The following is a 14,270-nucleotide window of genomic DNA, read 5'->3' on the forward strand; positions in this document are numbered from 1 at the left end:
CTTGAGGCCAAGAGCTTAAGATTCAAAAGAGAACTGGATACTATAGGAATATCAAGATTAATGATAAATTTTGTGAAAGAGATATTAACCTCATGCTTCAGAATTTAAAGGAGTACTTGTGGCACCTTAGAGACTAACAAATTTATTTGAGCATAAGCTTTCATGAGCTACAGCTCACTTCATCGGATGCATGCAGTAGAAAATACAGTGGGGAGATTTTATATACACAGAGAACATGAAACAGTGGGTGTTACCATACACACCGTAACAAGAGTGATCAGGTAAGGTGAGCTATTACTAGCAAAGGGGGGGATGGGGGGGAGAAACAAAAACAAAAAAAAAAACCTTTTGTAGTGATAATCAAGGTGGGCCATTTCCAGCAGTTGACAAGAATGTGTGAGGAACAGTAGGGGGGAAATAAACATGGGGAAATAGTTTTACTTTGTGTAATGACCCCTCCACTCCCAGTCTTTATTCAAGCCTAAGTTAATTGTGTCCAGTTTGCAAATTAATTCCAATTCAGCAGTCTCTCACTGGAGTCTGTTTTTGAAGTTTTTTTGTTGAAGAATTGCCACTTTTAGGTCTGTAATCGAGTGACCAGAGAGATTGAAGTGTTCGCCGACTGGTTTTTGAATGTTATAATTCTTGACGTCTGATTTGTGTCCATTTATTCTTTTACGTAGACTGTCCAGTTTGACCAATGTACATGGCAGAGGGGCATTGCTGGCACATAATGGCATATATCACATTGGTAGATGCGCAGGTGAACAAGCCTCTGATGGTGTGGCTGATGAGACTAGGCCCTATGTTGGTGTCTCCTGAATAGATATGTGGACAGAGTTGGCAACGGGCTTTGTTGCAAGGATAGGTTCCTGGATTAGTGGTTCTTTTGTGTGGTGTGTGGTTGCTGGTGAGTATTTGCTTCAGATTGGGGGGCTGTCTGTAAGCGAGGACTGGTCTGTCTCCCAAGATCTGTGAGAGTGATGGGTCCTCCTTCAGGATAGGTTGTAGATCCTTGATGATGCGTTGGAGAGGTTTTAGTTGGGGGCTGAAGGTGATGGCTAGTGGCATTCTTTTATTTTCTTTGTTGGGCCTGTTCTGTGGTAGGTATTAATTAAAAGGTGGGTGCAAAACTGGTTGTAAAACCATTCCTAGAGTGTAATCATCAGTGGTTCACAGTCATGCTGGAAGGCCATAACAAGTGGGGTCCGGTTCTGTTCAATATCTTCATCAATTATTTAGATAATGCCATAGACAGTACACTTATAAAGTCTGCAGATGATATTAAGCTGAGAGGGGTTGTAAGTGCTTTGCAGGATAGCATTAAAATTGAAAAAGACCTGGACAAACTGGAGAAATGGTCTGAAGTAAATAGGATGAAATTCAATAAGAACAAATGCAAAGTACTCCATTTAGGAAGGAACAATCAGTTGCACACATACAAAAGGGGAAATTACTGCTTAGCAAGCAGTACTGCGAAAAGGGATCTGGGGGTCATAGTGGACCACAAGCTAAATATGAGTCAACAGCATAACGCTGTTGCAAAAAAAGAACATATCATTCTGGGGTTATATTAGCAGGAGTGTTGTAAGCAAAACACGAGAAATAATTCTTCTTCTCTACTCTGCGCTGATTAGGTCTCATCTGGAGTTTTGTTTCCAGTTCTGGGCACCACATTTCAGGAAGGATGTGGACAAACTAGAGAAAGCCCAGAGAAGAGTAACAAAAAATAATTAAAGGTCTAGAAAACATGACCTACAAGGGAAGATTGAAAAAACTGGGTTTGTTTAGTCTGGAAAAGAGAAGACTAGGAGGGGATATAAATTTTCAAGAATGTAAAAGGTTGTTACGAGAGAGGAGGAAGGAAAATTGTTCTCCTTAACCTCTGAGGATAGCATGAAAAGCAATGGGTTTAAATTGCACCAAGGGAGGTTTAGGTTTGACATTAGGAAAAACTTACCTTACCTGAAAAAAGAAAAGGAGTACTTGTGGCACCTTAGAGACTAACAAATTTATTTGAGCATAAGCTTTCGTGAGCTACAGCTCACTTCATCGGATGCATTCAGTAGCCTGTAGCTCACGAAAGCTAAAGCTCAAATAAATTTGTTAGTCTCTAAGGTGCCACAAGTACTCCTTTTCTTTTTGTGAATACAGACTAACACAGCTGCTACTCTGTTACCTTACCTGATCACTCTCATTACAGTGTGTATGGTAACACCCGTTGTTTCATGTTCTCTGTGTATATAAAATCTCCTCACTGTATTACCTACTGCATGCATCCGATGAAGTGAGCTGTAGCTCACAAAAGCTTATGCTCAAATAAATTTGTTAATCTCTAAGGTTCCACAAGTACTACTTTTCTCTTTGTGGACACAGACTAACACGGCTGCTACTCTGAAATCTTCAGAATTTAAGTCATTCTCTAACCATTACAGATCAGAATGAGACCTATTGTGGGGGCAGATTACTTCATCTGCCTACTGTCAGGTTCTTGCACCTGCCATCACTTGGTGGGCAAGATACTAGACTAGAGGGATTTGGATCTGGTCCAGTATGGTAATGCCTACCTTCCCAGCTACAAACTCCACCTCTTAGATTAATAGCAAGCCCTTTCAGCACCATATCTTGGATGATTATGACTAGAGCTGGGCAGAAAACAGTTTTCCCATCCCATGAAGATTTTGAGATTTCAATTTTTTCCCCTGCTCCTCCTTGGAACAAAACAGAAACATTTCTCCACAAAAAAAAGAGACCCACCTCAGAACAGCTAACAGCCTGGAGGTCGGGGCACTTCTCTGAGATGTGGGAAACCGAGGGTCAAGTCCCCACTCTGCCATTCTTCTGTATATCCCAATCTCAATGAGTCTCAATCTCCTGTTGAAAATGTCCCACTTTGTTTCAATAAATATACATAGGAGTAGGAGCCTGAACCCAGGTTTCCCACATCACAGTTAAGTATCCTAACCACTGGTCTATTATCTATGCTTCATTTTCTCACTCTCGGTTTGACCAGAAATTCCACCGTGGACTTAAGAAACTTTTCACACCAAAACTTTTGTTGAAACTAGTACATTCCCACAAAAAGTTCTGGTTTTGATGAATTGGTGTTTTTTTATGGAAAACTATTCCCAACAAGCTCTAATTATGTCTTCTTCCACAAGGTCTTTAAAGGTACAATCACAGTTTCTAAAAATCCAGTAAGATTTGTCTACCTCTCCAGCTACAAGATTAGTTTTCTTTTAAGGTACTCAAACTTTTTTCCTTAACAGAATGCAATTTAAATTAAAACTATTTAAAAAAAAATGGAAGATCAAATCTAATTTAATCTCATATTAAAAGGAAAACTGACAGATTATTTCTTTATCTGTGTTATTAACATTCATAGATTCATAGATATTAAGGTCAGAAGGGATCATTATGATCATCTAGTCTGACCTCCCGCACAACACAGGCCACAGAATCTCACCCACCCACTCCTGCGATAAACCTCTCACCTATGTCTGAGCTATTAAAGTCTTCAAACCATGGTTTAAAGACTTCAAGGTATGTGGACACAGTTGGCAACGGGCTTTGTTGCAAGGATAGGTTCCTGGGTTAGTGGTTCTGTTGTGTGGTGTGTGGTTGCTGGTGAGTATTTGCTTCAGGTTGGGGGCTGTCTGTAAGCAAGGACTGGCCTGTCTCCCAAGATCTGTGAGAGTGTTGGGACATTGCCTGAAATTTTTGAAAAACTCTGATTTAATTTTCTCCTTTATGTTTATTTTTTGTGTTTCACTGAGTTCAGATGTAATTAAGTCTAGAAACTTTCACTTTTGTTTCTAGTCACTTTCACTTTATGACATATGAATCAGAACAATGCTGATTACAAATATCACAAAGGAATGTTTACATCCAAACTAAAAACAATACCATTAAAATTTTAAAACCCTGCCAAATGTTTATAGTAATTAGACATCTTTTAATCAAATCCTCAACTTTGGGATTCCTGACAGAGTTTTTACTTTTGGCAACATTCACTTGTTAGTTATGAAATACAGCACAAGAGAAATGACATTTAAACTTTGGGAACAATTTTTACATCCAATCCAGGACTGAGAGTCAGGAGAACTGAGTTTTGTGGCTCTGTTTGTCAGACTTCCTGCGAAAGCATGGGCAAGACACTTAACTTCTGTGTCTGTTTACCTATCTGTCCACAGAGGCATTACCTATCAGAGACCATTACCAATGCCTAGAGACCATTACCATCTGAAAACGGCTAAGCAGTGGACAAGCCAGGTACACTGCCTATTTTGTAATACACGCGCCTGTTTTAATGTTGCTTGTTCTCTATCACCCTATTTGTCTGTTCCATCCACCTGCTATGTCTTGTTACAAACCTTGACTGTGAGCACGCTGGGGCACAGATTGCCATTTAGGAGCCTGGTCCGGGCCAACTAACCCAATTGCTCTAATAACCATAAGCATTTTAAAGGTGGCAGTCAGCACCTAGGTGTCATTCATCAATTCACAGCTGAACATCAAAGGGAGACAGTACTGTTTTCGTGCTTACAGTGCAGCCTCCTTTAGCTGAAGTGCCTCAATGACATAAGAACCTTCTTCCAGACAGAGTAACGAAATCCTGTGAGTAGGAAAACGACTCACACTGGGTGAAGCAAGACTGTGACTCAGGAAAAGGAAGTTTCACTTGACTACGCTCAACCATGTCAGCACTGGGACAGGCCAGCAAGTCAACAAGATGAGTCCCGGCCTGCAGCCTGCCCGGGAAGACCAGGGCAGAGAAAATGGCAGCAGGCTTGAAAACAAGGAGCGGAAGTGGAGACAGGTACCCCCAGCCATGCACAGCTGGAAAGTGTGGTAGCCATTGAGAGCCAAAGGTGTGCTTTCGACAGGGGAGGAAGAAATAAATCCCTCAGTTCCCCAGGGGAGGAACATCAAGCCCTCACTGTCTGCCAAGAGGGAAATCAGTCTCCAGTCAGTATGGGGGGGGGGGGAGAGAAATAGGAGGATGTGTGTATAACTCAGACTCCCTACTAAAGCCATGAGGGGGTATAGATAGCTATGTGCAATAAGGAAAAATAAAAGAGGCTCCCCAAAAAGTATAGGGGGCAGGGGAGAACCTGGCCTGCATGGGAGGGCTAACGAGACCCTGCTCAAGATAGGGAGAAGAAGGCGTCATCGTGCAGGAGAAGTAGGGGAATGAGAGACCTTGCACTCTAGATATAGGGGAGATGTGGGGTGCATGAGGAGAGTGGAGGGTAACAGAGGCTCTTTACTGAGGATCAGGAGGGTGATCTGGTGGCACAGAGGCTCCCCGCTCAGGATCGGGGGGAAGGGGGACGGACGGAGGCTCCCCGCTCAGGATCGGGGGAAGGGGGGACGGACGGAGGCTCCCCGCTCAGGATCGGGGGACGGACGGAGGCTCCCCGCTCAGGATCGGGGGACGGACGGAGGCTCCCCGCTCAGGATCGGGGGAGGGAGGACGGACGGACGGACGGAGGCTCCCCGCTCAGGATGGGGGGGAGGGGGGGACGGACGGACAGACGGAGGCTCCCCGCTCAGGATGGGGGGGGGGGACGGACGGACAGACGGAGGCTCCCCGCTCAGGATGGGGGGGGAGGGGGGGACGGACAGACGAGGCTCCCCGCTCAGGATGGGGGACAAGGGACGGACGGACGGACGGAGGCTCCCCGCTCAGGATCGGGGAGGGGGACGGACGGACGGACGGACGGAGGCTCCCCGCTCAGGATGGGGGGAGGGGAGGGACGGACGGACGGAGGCTCCCCGCTCAGGATGGGGGGGGGGGGGGGGACGGACGGACAGACGGAGGCTCCCCGCTCAGGATGGGGGGACAAGGGACGGACGGACGGACGGAGGCTCCCCGCTCAGGATCGGGGGAGGGGGACGGACGGACGGACGGACGGAGGCTCCCCGCTCAGGATGGGGGAGGGGGGGAGGGACGGACGGACGGAGGCTCCCCGCTCAGGATGGGGGGGCGAGGGACGGACGGACGGACAGACAGAGGCTCCCCGCTCAAGATCGGGGAGGGGGGAGGGACGGACGGACAGACAGAGGCTCCCTGCTCAGGATGGGGGGCGAGGGACGGACGGACGGACAGACAGAGGCTCCCCGCTCAGGATGGGGGGCGAGGGACGGACGGACGGACAGACAGAGGCTCCCCGCTCAGGATCGGGGGGACACGGACCTTCCCGGGGCCCACACTCACCTGAGCGGCGCCCCCGGTCCCCCTGACGGCTCCGGTTGTCGCTCTCGGCCTCGCCCCTCCCCTAGGAAGCCCGAGCAGCGTCCCCAGCTCCGGAGCCGCGACGGGGTGACGCCATCTTGTGTCTCTGACCTCACAGCTCCCCTCCCATCCCCCTCGGCGACGTGCTGCGTACCCCCGCCAGACGCCTGACCTCGCCGGCCAATCGGAGGAGGCGGCGCGCGATGACATCTGCCCTCGCGAATCGGGGCGGAGGGGCGGGGCTTGGATTTGGCTCCGCCCCCAGGGCGAGGGCCGAGGGCGGGGCGCGGGCGCTGACGGGGGAGGCAAGTGCCTCCCCCGCCCCCCACCTTAAGCCGGAGCCGCTGTTGGCTCCTCCCAACCCCTCCTGAGGAGGGAGCCCTCCCGCCCCCCGCATGGGGTCATGGGGGGGGGGCATTGCGGCTAGTGCAAGGTGCCCTCAGCCGGGACTCTGCACCCTGGGCTTCTGGGCCCAGCTCTGCCACCTGCCCGCTCTGTGCCTCAGTTTCCCCTTCTGTAAATCAGAGCTGATGATACTGACCCTCTGGAGCTGCGTCGAGCTCCATAACTGAAAAAGGGTTAGGGCAGAGCTGGGGGTTAGTGCCCCACCCTGTGGCTGGAGGAAGGGGTGCCTCCGGTGCCTCTTTCTGGGTGGAAGGTACAGCCCCCCCATTCCCACAGTGTCTGAGCACCTCTCAGGCGTAGGGTTTCAGAGCAGCCGCGTTAGTCCGTATCTGCAAAAAGAACAGGAGGACGTGTGGCACCTTACAGACTAGCAAATTTATCCGAGCATAAGCTAAAGCAGCTGTAGCTCACGAAAGCTTATGCTCAACAAATTTGTGCCACAAGTCCTCCTGTTCTTTTTGCGAATACAGACTAACACGGCGGCTACTCTGAAACCTGACATTTATTTATTGAGCATAAGCTTTTGTGGGCCCAAATAAATGTGTTGGTCTGTAAGGTGCCACAAGTACTCCTGTTCATAGGATCTCAGGGTTGGAAGGGACCTCAGGAGATCATTGAGTCCAAGCCCCTGCCCAAAGCAGGACCAATCTCCAATTTTGCCCCAGCTCCCTACATGGCCCCCTCAAGGATTGAACTCATAACCCTGGTTTAGCAGGCCAGTACTCAAACCACTGAACTATCCTTCCCCCTGTTCTTTGTTTCCTCAGTCTGTAGTGTGTTTATCCTCCCTGGTCCCCTGGAAGGTAGATCCCCATTGCACAGCTGGGGCACTGAGGCAAAGAAACTAAGCAATTTATACACTGTCCTCAGAGCAATATTTTTGAAACAAAACTGTAGAATAGAAACTGGGAGATCTTATATTCAGGGAAGCGCATATTCATTTTGATAACATTCATTTTGCTCCCTAAGAACAGGGTTCTGCATAGGCCCAAAACTCTTACTACCTAGGCTAAAATGGGCTGTAAATTAACGTTGACCAGATTCTTACAAAAACTCTGTGGAAGAGCAAGGAATCAAACTCAGAACTCTCGCTAGCGCCTCAATCACTAGACAATCCTTCTTCTGCGCATGGCGGGGGTGGGGGTATAATTCTCCTCTTCCTACTCTTAGGTGTTTCTGTCTGTCTCTTTACAGTGGAAATTGGCTTCCTTGGCATTTTTGGCTTCCTTCTGCCCAAGTCTTCTCTTTTTATAAGACCCCAAAAAAACAAAACAACAACCTGTCTTTTAAATCAAGAAAAGAATATCTTCTTACTTCACGTGACTCTAAGCAGCAGAAGGTTTCAAGAGCTCAGGAATTGTCTTCTTTGCAGTCTGAACTTGAACAGGATCCATCTCTGCCTTCTCTATTCTGTGCAATGTCACTTTCAAAGTTGCCGTAGGGAAAGGCCTGAGATTCTGGAGACAGGTCTGACAGCATAAGAAATCCCACACAAGGCTGAGGCTTGGTGATACACAGGTCTCACAAGCCTGGTTAGGTGGTACAAAGGTCTGTGTTCATCATCCATTCAAAACAGACATTTAGAAAATTGTGTTTCTGTTGTTTAATACTCTAATTTTCACCTTCATAAATAACATAGGGAAAAACATATTAGCTCATACATTTCAGGTATTAGTGCAATATAACCAATACAAAATATTCCACATAACCTTTCAATACCTTAGAACAAGAGGACTTACCAATAAGATGGAGTTGGTCAAAAGCATCACTAAGGCCCTGATCCTGCAATGAGCTCCATACATAGGACCTCTGATTTTAGCAGGGCTCTGTCCTGGCACAGGTTCTATCCACATAGAATTTGGGACAAAGTATTTCAAGCTTGAGTGGGTGCGGATGCATGCAGTATTGTTGTAGCCATGTCAGTCCCATGATCTTAGAGAGACAAGGTGGGTGAGGTTATCTTTTACTGGACTAACTTCTGTTGGTGAGAGAGACAAGCTTTCGAGCTTACACAGAGCTCTTCAGGTCTGGGAAATGTACACAGACTATAACAACTAAATACAAAGTGGAACAGATTGTTTAGCATGTGATAACACATATTGGATCTGAATTGTGAGTGAAGGAAGAAGTTGGGGGTGTAATGTCTATCACATTCTCCAACAAGAAATCAGTCAGATACTTTAAGTAGATGTTATGACTAACAGTAATGCTTCCATAGGTTAGCTAGCTACAAAGGGATAAGTGTAGAATGAAGAATGTGTATCTGCCTCTGAAGGCAGATGATCTACCAATATACCCCTCATACCACATAGGCACAATAGTGTCAACTCATTTTCTCTAGCCTGACCCTCAGGCCTATGATGTAAGGGCCCTTCTGTCTCTCTCCCCCAGTGCAGCCATGGTGACTGCCAGAATAATATCTGTCTCTGCCTTCCAGGCAGACCTGCAGCAAGCGTTAGTATTAAAAGAGAGAGAGAGAGAGAGAGAGAGAGAGCCCAGCCTGCAGCAGCCTCTCCTACCTGAAATTGGCAAGGAAACAATATCTTACAAGTTGATTTATCATATATAAAAGGAAAGCAGTGGGTTTAGGATTTGTATTATAAATTCAGCAGAACCTCAGAAATTTGCATTTCCCATATAATCTATACACAAAATGCAAGTAGTATCTCCCCACTTCTCAGCAGAGAAAATAACAGCAAAATGCTATAGTGAGGTTTCATATCAGAATCAGAGGTGGAAAAACAATATTAAACTAGGGTGATGGTTGCATTAGGATAGCTGACTTCATTAATAAGAACAAAAAGCACATTTATATGAAATTATAAATATTTGACTGTGTCTCTCCTCATTTTTCATGTAAGTTGTCTTCTCAGGCTCTGTGAGGGGGTGTCTACCCCACCCAAGGCTTGGAGGGCTTAAATGATCAATTAAATACCCAGGCTGCACCTGGAGAAGGGAGGGGGGATTTAATTAGAAAAGGCTCAGCTGGGCAGGAACAGGCAGGGCCTATATAAGCCAGGAATCTGAGAACAAAAAGGACAGCCAGGAGGAGACAATAGCAGTGAGTGCACCTATCACAGGCCTGGAAAGATTTGTGCACATGCTAAGTTTTAAGCATGTGAATAGTCCCCTTGGAGCTAAGCGATCTCAATGAATGCACAAAGGCAGAGAGTCAAGGTTCCGGCATTCTCCTGCTCAGCTCTGCCACTGAGTGACCTTGGGAAAGTCACATTTCCTATATGTACTGCAATTTCCTCATCTGTAAAACTGACCTATCTCCAAAGGAGTACTAGCATGAGTTTATTATTAGTTAGGAGGTGACAGGCTGAATAAAAAAAAAACAACCCTCAATTCACGTGCTCACATCTGCCAAAATTTCACTCAGGGAGATACTTAGAATGTGGCAGTTCTGAATATGCTCCCACAGCTTATACGCAATGGGCCAGATCCTTGGCTGGTGTACGTCAGCATAGATCCAACAGATTCTCATAGATTATATATGTACAGCAAAATATGCATCCTCCTGGGAAAGTTGCCTGTATAATACATTGTTCCCTACATTTATAACTACATAAAAGTGTAGCGTAATCAAGGACTGTTATCCACAGCTTCTGTTTTACTAACATTCCGAATCAGAGGCAAGTTAACTGCTTATTCCAGAACTAGGATGGCTTAAAAAAACCCTATTTTTCACATATTGTGGCTGTGACAAGCCAGACGTGACTGGGGCTCATGGTGGGGGAAACTTGCCCAACTAGTTACTGTTATTGGGAGCTGCAGAGTGACCTTTGCAGTCTACAGAGGCTGAGCTGTGATGACTTTGCAAACACCCTCCCTTCTCTGTTACCTCGCTCTTCCCCAATGCAGTCAGGATAGCTGGATGAGATTGGCAGGAGCTGTCTCCTGGGGAAACAGTGTCTGGAGCGACCAAATGTTCCTTTGGGAATGGGATCTGCATAAGGATGGGATGCAGCAGCCAGGCTATCCCAAGGGGTGCCACAAACAGGGTGCAGCATTCAGGAGGGTTGCGCTGTGGTTGTGTAAGGGGACTGTTGCCCCCTTACTAACATTCAGTGGGGGTGTTTTAGTTGCTGGCTCCCAGTACTAAAAAGACGGAAGGGTGGATGGGGAATCAGGACCCTGAGACTGACAGCCCCCAGGAACAATGGGGAGAGGTGAGCCTGAATGACAGGGCGGGCAGGCTAATCAGCGAGTCAGGAGGCCAGGGAAATCCCGTCCTCCATGTGAGCTGGATTTGCCTGGGTCAGACAGAGTGGGGGAGCTAAGGAGAAAGCAGGGGCCCAAGCTGAGCTGGGAGCAGAGCTGGGCCAGATCCAGAGGGACCAGAAAACAGCCCAGAGAGAGCACCCTGTGCTGGGAGCAGAGCTGCAGCCCCAAAGCCGGAGGGCCAGCCCAGAGAGAGCAGACCTGTCCTGGGAGCAGAGCTGCAGCAACCAGAGCCAGAGGGCGGAGAAGCAGCCCAGGGAGCGGGAGGCAGAGCAGCAGCAGCTGTGCTGAGACCGAGTGGTGGAGCTGGGGCTGGAGCAGTCTGGAGCTGCGGTGAGCAGCTGGGGAGGCCGAGGGGGACCCTGGGCAGAGGCCCAGCACAGGGAGACGCTTCAACCAAGGGGCTCTGCAGGCCAGGCTTGGATCATAACCCCGACAGGGCGGGGGCGACACTGGGGTCCGAAGAAGGGTCCGACCACTTAGAGCCTGAGAGCGTGTGGCCACCACCAGAGCAAGTGTCCAACCCGCAGATCCCTGCAGCACAGCCAGGGCCTGAGCAGGAGGCCTGGGGCTTACAAGGAACAGATTGTGAACTGCCCTGACGTTCCAGAGACACTGTCTGTGATGTTCCCTGCCACAGAGCAGGGTGATGTGTTTCCTTTAACCTTTCCCATTTCCCCTTATTCTTTTTAAAATTAATTGGTGATTACATAACTTGCATTTGCTTCAAATTGTATGTAATGGTCAGTGGGTCAGAGAAGTGCCCAGTGCAGAGAGAGGACCCGGAGTGGGGACACCCTAGCCCCTGTCCTAGGTGACCGCAGCAGGGTTGGGGGTCGAGCCCCCCAGGAATCCTGGGCCCAGCCTTGTTGGGGTTACGAGGACTCTGCCAGACAGGAGTGGAAGGGGAGTCCACAAGGGCAGGGAGGCCACTGGGTAAAGGAAGTGGGAGCGAGGACTCAGATCCTTTCGCTAGCCCACTTCACTGGGGTAGTGCAGAAGCCAGGAAAGTTCCCCACAAGAGCGGGACGATTCCCCCGCTTATAGTTGGGTGGGATTCTCCCGGGCAGCGGGGCAGCATTCACAAGGATGAGCTGTCCCAGGGCTCTCCTGAAGGCAGAGGATTCTCAGGGTGGGACACAACATGCAGAAGAGGTGAGAGTCAGCATTCAGAGGGATTGCAAGCCTGTGATTGGACACCCCAAGGAGGCACAGTCTTCGGAAGGCACTGGACTGTTTTGAGGGTGTCCCCGGAACTGGAACACAGCATTCAGAGGGACTGGGATATTGTTGTACTGAGTTAGGAGTTTCTAGGCTCAAAGGAGTTGAGGTCTTTTAAAAAACCTTGTCTTACTCTCACTTTATTAAACAGCTAATTGTAGTCCAGGGTTTGCATCAAGTTGAGGCTGGAAACCAACCACAATACCATTGTAACCATTTACGACATGCACTCCAAAAGAAGGGGGGAACAATAAGTTAAGTAAAAACTTAATTTTAACTATTCCCCGTGTTTTGGTGTAAAGAGCACTTTAAAGTGAACATCCCTTGCTCGACAGTCCTTTATATGATATCAAAGGTCCTTATTAGGGCAAAGAGGTCAGTGTTAGATGGTAACGCTTACATTACTCTTTTTGAAGTCCCATCCTGTTTCTTTTTAAGATAAAGCAAGAAGCAGACACAAAAGGAGGAGAGAAAGAACAGCTAAAGAGAGTCATTCTAGTTATATGAACAACAGAAAAAGTGCACACATCTCCAAGCATAAAACTGTTTTGGGACTATAGAAATGAGGGATGGGATTGTCAAAGGAGCCAAGCAACAACTCCCCCTGAAAGTCAGTGGAAATTGGGTGCCTCATTCTCTTGTGAAAACACCAGCTGAAATTGCTACATGTGATGGGATTCTGTACAAAGTACATTGTGTCCAAGCTGCATAGGATAATGTTGAAAATACTAGATGTATTCCATAGGGCGCACGGGAGTATTGAGAAGTAAAAGAACAGAGCTTGAGATGTCTTTTTCAGGCCAGATATGAATGCTGCTATGTGAGAAGAGGCACCCAAGTATGAAATCTGCAATAAACCCAGGAAATAATGAAAAAGAACACTGAAATCACATGAGATTTCTGAACACTATTGGGTCAAGGTGGGCACCAGTCTATTTAAAAGAAACAAGAAAGATTAGCTGTTATTGGTATACTATTATTCATATGTCACCATTGCACAACACAGTGAAGCAATGTAAAAAACAGTATAAATTGCATTTGCTTGCCATGGGATTCTAAATGAGTTAATAACAGATAATGTCTTGCAATTCATGAGTGTCACATTTCTGAAATTTCCTTTCATACATCACAGTTCATGCCCTTACCGCATCCAGGGTTTACTGTACACAGTTAAATGGATTAGCAGAAAAGTCTGTAGGAACAGCAAAGAACTGGATTTTATAAAAACCTTAGTGGGTTCAAGTAACCCATTGTTACAATATAGCAACACACCCGACAATGTTTAATTAGGATCACCAGTGCAGAGGCTTATGAGCAGAAAGACAACAAACTTACATCTCCACTTGGCCAGGTTTGCCATAAGGCTGGCTTCCTCAAGGGCCACAGGACTACCAATATGTGCTTGAAGTGTTTTTCCCACTCACAACTGTAAACGACTATATTGTGTACGTAGGCTGCTGCATACTGACTGTGTGGTCACAGGACTGTGTCCATCAGCCATTGGAAGGTGGCAAGGGCCCCACGAAGCCTGAAGGGCATGGTCTTGAAATGGTACAGGTCAAAAGGTGTTGCAAAGGCCATTGTTTCTCCAGATCCCTTTTTTAAGGGATCTACCAGTAGCCCTTGGTCAAATCTAAAGTTGAGATATACTTTCCAGACCCTAATCACACGAACAATTTGTTAACTTGGGGAATGGGATATGTGTCAAACATGGATACTGTTTATACTTCTGTACTATATATGGACTGGCTACAGAGCTTGCTTATACACACCAGATGTGTTTGTCAGAACATTCTTTAATGTTCTGCCAGGTTTGGCTGAGGTTCATTTAAATAAGGTATTTTGCACTCAGTGCCACCTATGGGCTGAACATCTCCCCTTTTAAGTTCTACATTCTTACCATTTACAATATTTACAATTATCATACTGTCTTTGAAATTCAGTATGTATCAGTCTGTTAAGTGTCTCTGAATTGTACTTGTTTTCAAGTTACACAACCCAACATGTAACAACTTGGCCATCTGGCTGTCAATTAGTTGCAACGACTGGCTGTGTCTGTTTGGAATCCTTGATTATTATTCGCAAAAAGAAACACTTTTTCTCACTTCATCGGACCTGTAGCTGTAGCTCACGAAAGCTTCTGCTCAAATAAATTTGTTAGTCTCTAAGGTGCCACAAG

The 14,270-nt window shown here is 47.1% G+C and overlaps 1 protein-coding gene across 5 annotated transcripts in view; it reads right to left on the reverse strand.

Moving 5' to 3' along the window:
• UBAP1 (ubiquitin associated protein 1) overlaps positions 1-6,518 on the reverse strand; it is a 62,768-nt gene extending 56,250 nt beyond the window's left edge. Inside the window, exon 1 of one of the 5 annotated variants that reach the window (XR_005292998.2) lies at positions 6,221-6,373. The gene's annotated coding sequence lies outside the window, so the exon portion shown is untranslated. Of the gene's footprint in view, positions 1-2,757; positions 2,875-6,220 lie in introns of those variants that run through there. The other 4 variants (XM_038402169.2, XM_038402174.2, XM_038402173.1 and 1 more) reach the window with 4 other exon arrangements.
• Between the last annotated feature and the right edge of the window lie 7,752 nt (positions 6,519-14,270).

The sequence above is a fragment of the Dermochelys coriacea genome, chromosome 5 (assembly GCF_009764565.3).
Source record: "Dermochelys coriacea isolate rDerCor1 chromosome 5, rDerCor1.pri.v4, whole genome shotgun sequence".
NCBI classification, from domain to species: Eukaryota; Metazoa; Chordata; order Testudines; family Dermochelyidae; genus Dermochelys; species Dermochelys coriacea.